The following is an 8,133-nucleotide window of genomic DNA, read 5'->3' as shown; positions in this document are numbered from 1 at the left end:
GTTAGGGCGCAGCATGTTTTCTCGAGTTGAGTGTACTTGACCTCATATACTATGAATTTCTTGCTAAGATAATAAATGGCCTGCTCCTTCCTTCATGTGTCATCATGTTTCCCCAGTACACAACCAAATGAATTTTCCAGGACCGTCAGATAAAGAATTAAGGGCTTCCCCGGCTTAGGTGGAACCAACACGGGTGGATTGGACAGATACCCTTTGATTTGGTCGAAAGCCTCTTGACACTCTGCCGTCCAACTTACCGCAGCATCTTTTTTCAGCAGCCGAAATATGGGCTCACAAGTTGCTGTGAGTTGAGCGATGAACCTGCTGATGTAATTGAGTCTACCCAACAGACTCATTACCTCTGTTTTGTTCTTTGGCGGTGGCAAATCTCGGATGGATTTGATCTTGGATGGGTCTAACTCAATACCCCGTCGACTGACGATGAATCCTAACAGCTTTCCTGATGGAACCCCGAATGCGCATTTGGCCGGGTTGAGCTTGATATCATACCTTCGGAGTCTTTGGAAAAATCTCCTTAGGTCTGCTACATGGTCTTCCTGACTCCAAGACTTTATGATCACATCATCTACGTACACCTCAATTTCTTTGTGTATCATGTCGTGAAACACAGTAGTCATTGCTCGCATGTACATTGCCCCGGCATTCTTCAATCCGAACGGCATTACCCGATAGCAGTAAGTTCCCCATGGCGTAATAAAAACTGTCTTTTCCGCATCTTCCTCGTCCATTAGGATCTGATGATAACCCGCATAGCAATCCACAAAGGATCCGATCTCGCGCCCAGCGCAATTATCAATCAGGATATGGATGTTGGGCAATGGAAAATTGTCCTTGGGACTTGCTTTGTTGAGGTTGCGGTAGTCGACGCACACACTGATTTTCCCATCCTTCTTTGGAACTGGTACCACATTGGCCAACCACTCGGGATATCGAGTGACCCGAATGACCTTCGCCTGCAACTGCTTAATCACCTCTTCTTTGATCTTTACACTCATTTCTGTTTTAAATTTCCTTAGTTTTTGCTTGACCGGAGGGTATGCCGGGTCAGTGGGCAATTTGTGAACCACTAAATTGGTGCTTAATCCAGGCATATCGTCATATGACCATGCAAAAACATCTTTGAATTCCATGAGGGTTTTGATCAATTCTTCCCTGACATTCGGCTCAATGTGGATGCTAATTTTGGTCTCTTGGACGTTATCAGCGTCTCCTAGATTCACAGCCTCAGTGTCATTTAGGTTAGGCTTGGGTTTCTCTTCAAATTGGCACAGTTCTCGGTTTATCTCTTCGAAGGCTTCACCTTCGTCACATTCAGATTCATCATCACAAACGACCTCTTGCATCATTGAGTCGGATTCAGATTGATTTATTAGACTAGGTCGAAGATCCGCTGTGCATGCCATGTCATTAGAACCAGTAAAAAGAGAACTGTTCAGAAAGAAAAAGAACAAAACAAAATTAAAATGAGACAAAAGAAGAGAACTTTATTAAACTTGCGGGATAAAAAGGGTTCACACTTTTACAAAACAAAAGTAAAATTTGGATTACACCCTGGAATAATACGAACAAGAAAAGCATAAATCAAAGCCTACTACCAAGGCTCCCCCCGGACAGGAAGAGGAGTAACCGTCCAATTGTTGATTTTGGCCACAGGCCCCACAAACTATATCTCCGCTCTGCTGGAACCTTCTCCAGCTTCTACCATACTAACATCAGCGAATAGCCTCTCAAAACTCTGATTTAGGTCCCCTTCCATCCCGATCAATGGTCCGAGAATCTTTGGGACTGGTGGCCCCTTGGCACTTGCTCTGACAAAAGACCTTGAGAGACGTGGCACAGGTTTGGGAAGATACCAGACTTTCTTCCAAATTTTCCACGCTTGCTTTGCATCTGCTGCGGCTGGTTTGAACCCCAACCCGAAGGTTTCCAAATTCTTGGGCAGGGAGACAGGTTGGACAATCCCCTGAAGCTCGGCTCCCAGGCCTTTTCCCGGCACAAATCCATTACCCAGCATTTCTGACACCATCATGATTGTTGCGGAAGCTACCCTAGGGTGCTGGAGGATCTCACCCTCAGAAATCTTGTTTGCCGACATTGTATCGAAGATCTGGTAGACCCAAGGGCCTTTGTCATCCTCGGTCTCTATGAAGGGAACAACGGTGCCACCCAAGGTGCACGCAGTGTCCTCACCGTGCAGTACGACCTCTTGTCTATCCCACTCGAACTTGACCACCTGGTGCAGGGTGGAAGGCACTGCTTTGGCCGCGTGAATCCACGGTCGTCCCAACAGAAGGTTATAAGATACCGCGGTATCTAAAACCTGGAACTCCATGGTAAATTGGATTGGACCGATGGTCAATTCGAGTACAATGTCCCCCACGGTGGCTGTTCCATTTCCGTCGAATCCTCGGACGCATATGCTATTCTTATGGATTCTTCCATGGTCGATCTTTAACTAGCTCAAGGTGGATAATGGACAAATATTGGCACTTGAACCGTTATCCACCAATGCCCGAGTAACTACCGAATTTTCACATTGGACGGTTAGGTAGAGAGCTTTATTATGCTCCGTACCTTCCATTGGCAGATCATCATCTGAGAATGTTACTCTGTTCACCTCGAAAATTTTGTTGGCAATGGTTTCCAGGTGGTTTACAAAAATCTAGTTGGGCACATGAGCTTCGTTTAATATCTTCATCAGGGCCCGACGATGTTCCTCAGAATGGATTAGTAACGACAGCAGCGAGATCTGGGCCGGTGTTTTCCTCAGGTGTTCGACCACGAAGTAGTCCTGCACTTTCATCTTCCTCAAGAACTCCTCAGCCTCTTCTTCGGACACAGGTTTCTTAGTTACAGCTGGGTTGGTTCTTCTCAGCTCCACCGGAGCGAAACACTGTCCTGATCGAGTCAGCCCTTGCGCTTCACAACTAACTTCCTCCATTTGTTTTCCTTTGTACATCACCACCGCCTTCTCGTATTTCCAAGGCACAACCTTGCTATCAATCATCGGCAGCTGGACTACAGGCTTTATGGTGACCAGTTCCCTGTATACCCCTTTCAACACAACTACGGGTGTGGGTGGAGTCCCTGATATTACCAACTTGTTTGGCTCGGGTTTGCTTGTTATGGCTGATGGGCTCTTTCCCAATATCACTACTGGCTTGACGCCTTCTCCCTGCGATTGTACCCCCGTTCTTCCACTGGTCGATCCTTCTTTCGGGGCGGCCTGGATCATCATCACTGTCTGTGAGGGCTTTCTCAACTCTCCTCCCTCATACACCAACTCGATCATGTGAGTCTTGTGGTTCAATGGCAGTGGGTTCTGGTTGATGTTAGGAGCCTCCGGCGTTTGGACCTCGATTTTGTTATCATCAATGAGATCTTGTATCGCCTGCTTCAGCCTCCAACATTTTTCAGTATCATGTCCCAGCATTCCGGAGCAGTACTCACAGCTTATTGACCTGTTCACATTTTGGGGTGGGGGTTTTGCTCTCTAGGTTCGATAGGACTCACTAAACCCAACCATCTCAATTTGTGGAATACAGCGGTATAAGTCTCTCCCAACTCAGTAAAGGCTCTATGTTTCTGCAGCCTATCATTTTTAGCAGCTTGACTTCCTCGAAAACCCATCTCTGGAGGGTTCCTGTATGCTATGGGTGGAGGGTAGGTATTTTGTGGTGGTGGGTAAGTATTATATGGAGCTGGGTAGGTATTGTGGGAAGCTGGCGCACGCCATTGTGGGCGAACCGGAGGTTGGGTGTATGTATGGGCTTGATGGACGGTGAAATGTGGTTCTTGGGGTGGATAGTAATGATGTGGTGGGCTGTATGGGTAGCTTGGCCTGTGAGGTCTGAGTTGGTTGTAGTGTGGTTTCCCAGACCTGGCCTAACTGCTTGCCTCAATCGTGGCAATTTCTTCTTTCTTCCTCCTTCCCATCGCACCTCCCGTGCCGCTCTGAATAGCCTGGGTCGGGGCCTTGAGTGCCGAGTAATTCAGGATTTTGTCAGACCTCAGACCCTCTTCTATCATGACCCCTATTTTCACTACCTCGTTGAAGGATTTTCCAACCGTCGTCACCAAGTGACCAAAGTAGGTTGGATCCAATGTTTGCAAGAAGTAGTCCACCATCTCTCCCTCTCTCATGGGAGGATCGACTCTGGCCGCTTGCTCTCTCCAGCGGAACCCGAACTCGCGAAAACTTTCCCCGGGCTTCTTCCCAGTCCTCAACAATGTGAGACGGTCAGGGACTATCTCGATATTGTATTGAAAATGACCTGCGAAAGCCTGCGCCAGATCATCCCAGGTGTACCATCTGCTGGAATCCTGCCTGGTATACCATTCTAGTGCCGATCCGCTCAGACTTTGGCCGAAATAAGCTATCAGCAGCTCATCTTTGCCGCCTGCCCCTCTCATTTTGCTACAGAAACCCCGCAAATGTGCCATGGGGTCACCGTGCCCTTCATATAAATCAAACTTAGGCATCTTGAACCCAGCCGGGAGTTGGACGTTCGGGAAAGGGCATAGATCCTTGTAGGCCACGCTGACCTGGTTGCCCAATCCGTGCAGGTTCCTGAAGGACTGCTCCAGGCTTTTGAACTTCCTCAATACCTCGTCTTGTTCTGGGACTTTAACCGGATTTTCAATCTCTGCTGGTACCTCCAAGTGCGGATTGTAGGCATGTGGTTTGGGGGCATGGAATGTGGGCTCAGGTATTGCGTATCGTGAGCCTGAAACAATGGCTCGCTAGTCGTTCTTTGCAGGGTGGCTGATGTGGGTCCCACAAAAGTGGGAACATTTGGTGTTGGGAGAGGTTGATGGGGTGGTGGAGCTTGGGAATCATGGGGGCTTCTCTCCTGATGATAACGGTGATTCGGGAGGCTTGTTGAAGGGCCGGAGTGGGGGTATTCCGGCATGTGCCCTAGTGGCTCAGGGCTCTTTTGTGCTTTGGCTAGAGCTAGCTGCATTGCATTCATCTCTAGTCCCATCCTTTCTATCTTTTCCATCGCTTCTTTTAACAACTGGCTCATTGGCCTTTCTTCCTCGGTACTATTCTCTGAAGTAGTCATACTTGTTGTTACCGGTCCTTTGGATCTGGTTTGGTAAGGGTGTGTTGCCAGAATTCTTTAACAACTAACTGTCTGGATTCAGACAACAACAAACTTTGTTAGCGTTAGAGTTTAACAGATTTGATAACAACACATAGAGGATGCAATGCTCCTAAGCAGTTAACCGTTTCTACATGCTTTTACTTCAAACAACATGCGTCATCCCGACTTGCTCATTTGTCCTTTTAAAGCACTTGGGGAACCCGTGTATTTCATTTTATTTTTTGTATTTTCTTTTATCTCTTTTTCTCTTTTTTCTTTCTTTCTTAAAGGCGGTCAAATCTTATGTGGATTGCCTACGTATCACGTCCCCGTGCGAATCAGACCGGCGTAGTTCTGCCATAAAGTAAAGACACACAAAATTCTTTTTGGAATCATTGAATTCATCATCAAAATTTGCTATTACAAATTACTTCAAACAAAGAATAACAACAGTACAGACTCCAAAGTGTTTGACCTAATTCCTCGACAGAAAGAAAACAACACATGGAAGATAGCAAAGCTAATTAAACAAGACTCGAACTAGGGCTACAATTCCAATTTGAGGGCTCGCGAGGCATCGCTCGGCCTTTTCGCGGCCCTTGGTGCAAGGTCTCTTTGCGAGCTCTTCAACTCATTCATGATCCAGTGGACACAGCCCATGTTGGAAACAAGGAGGCTTTTCCGAGGCATTTGTTCACATGCTAGGCATCTCATGTAGATGTAGTGCCCGATCTCATCAATCCTTCCTCAAATGTTATCCCTTTCAACGAACAATTGCTTTATTTGCCGGTTCTTTAATCCCAGTGCTTGAGCATTGTCGGCAAGTCGATCTTGGAAAATCTCCATTTGTCTTTCCATGCAGGCCATTGCATCGTAACACCGCCTTCTGTCGGCCTGGGCATCTCACGCTTGTTTGATGATCCGATCATGAAGAGTGGAGTTCGTTTTCCTTAATATCACGATGCTCATTTCATAATCCCTTATGACCTATTGCAGATGCTGCCTCCGGGCCATTGTAACTTTTGCCCATCTGACCTTCATCCTTGCTATGCAAGCTTCTGATTGTTCTAATTCTTCTCGGCTTTGGCTGACCTGACTTCTCAGATCTGCTATCAATCTTTTGTCGGAGCGACGTTTCTGTCGGTCAATGTTAATCTTGTTGGCTTGGCGGATGCGAGCCTTTAGCGTCTGGTTTTATTGGGCTAACTTGTTCTTCTCACCCCGCTCGGAGGCGACTTGCACGTTGTTCTCAAATACAAGCCTTTCAACTTGTTGATTTAGCCTCCCGATTTCAGCCCGATAACCTTCCTCCCTTTTTAACCATCCCCATTGCTCCTGTGAATCATCCGTGAATTGTTGGACATGGGCTCTTTTAGCAGGTCTCTGCCGAATCTGGAACCTTCTTTCGAACCAAGCATCGTACTTTGGGTCTACCTCACCTTTAGCTAGTTTTCGTACCATGGTCTTGGGTTCCAAGAATCTGCATTCGTGCCACAACTTTCTAATCTTTCCTTCGGGAAATATGACTCCCGGGCTCAGCTCAATGGCGTGCTTGCTCAGATCTTCATCAGTAGGTATTACTTGAAACCTACCCAGCTGGCGCAATACCCGATGAGGAGCATATGGCTGGATGCTGCGAAGTCCCATTAAGAGAACATGACATTCTTCAGCTGCCATGTATATCACCTCAGTATCAATCAACCAACCGAATGCCCATTCAATTTGATCAGCTGTCATTGACCTTAATCGTGTAAACCATGCTTCGACACCTTCAGGAAATCTGACACCTGTCATGCGCTTCTCGAAGCCGCTGATACAATTCCTCTCGGTCAACCCGTGGTTCAGGTATCCTACTCGGTGATGGAGGTGTTCTTGCATCCATAGCTTAAGTAACAGGTTGCAACCTTGGAAGAACTTGCCTCATTCTCGGCATATAGTTAAAGCTCGATAGATTTCGGATAAAATCAAGGGAACCACAGTGCTGTCGGTTCTTTTGATTGCAACATCAGCCATCCCTACAAGGCCTATCTCTATCTTTTTATCCTTCCGTGGACAGACCACGACTCCCAAAAACGCTGTGATGAAAGCCAAAGTACGTCTTGCTTCCCATTTGTTTTTGTTCCCGCCATGAGTTAGTCCAAGGTTTGGTTCCTCGAAACCTTGCGGAGTTCCGTACCGTTGATACAAGAATTTTAGAGCACAACATCCTCTCGATAAATCGTCATGTTGTACCTTCCGACTGATGCTTAGCAAATCCAGAAATGCATGCGGAGATACCCGCCTTGGCGAAAGTAGGTATTGCCCTCTTAACCTCCCACTCAATCCCGCATATCAGGCAACTTCCTCAAGTGTTGGTGAAAGTTCAAAGTCAACAAAACGGAATACATTGCGGGTTGGGTCCCAAAATGGTATTAGAGCTTCAAGAATATTTGTCCTTGGCCTAACACTCAGCAAATCGACAAAACCTCCCAATATTCTTCCCACTATCTCTTTGTTATCGGCTTCCAAGTCATTCCACCACATGTGGAGTTGTAGAGGGACCTCGCTGAGGGCCGAGAACGGTTCATTTTGATTCGTGCTCATCCTGCACATTTATTAAGGTAATTAAAGAAACTCTTACTAGACTCAAAACAGAACTGTCTATACTTGATTTTTGAAGACGGAGGACTTGGTCGTTCATACACGGCCTTTCAGCACTTCAGGGATGAAGATTTTGGAGGCTGTGTGGGTCAATTGGACCAAATCTTAAAACAAAATGACCCAAAGGTGGCTGTTTATGCAAAATCAGCCTTCCGGCGTCCCTTTCGGGTACGTTTGGCTATGTCTTGATAAAACAACGACACCCGACTTCTTTATGACAGAATCAAAACTTCGACATGTTTTTTTTTATTTGTTTTTGGCTATTTTAGCAAAACAGGGGGGTTGGACCCGATGAGGGTTGCCTACGTATTTCACATCCGGTGAGAATCAAACCCGCATAGTTCGGGCAATAGACTAACTAACCTTTCGAAAACAGACATATTAT

The sequence above is a fragment of the Nicotiana sylvestris genome, chromosome 12 (genome assembly GCF_000393655.2).
Source record: "Nicotiana sylvestris chromosome 12, ASM39365v2, whole genome shotgun sequence".
Lineage (NCBI taxonomy): Eukaryota > Viridiplantae > Streptophyta > Magnoliopsida > Solanales > Solanaceae > Nicotiana > Nicotiana sylvestris.
Note: the sequence above shows the minus strand (reverse complement) of the source record.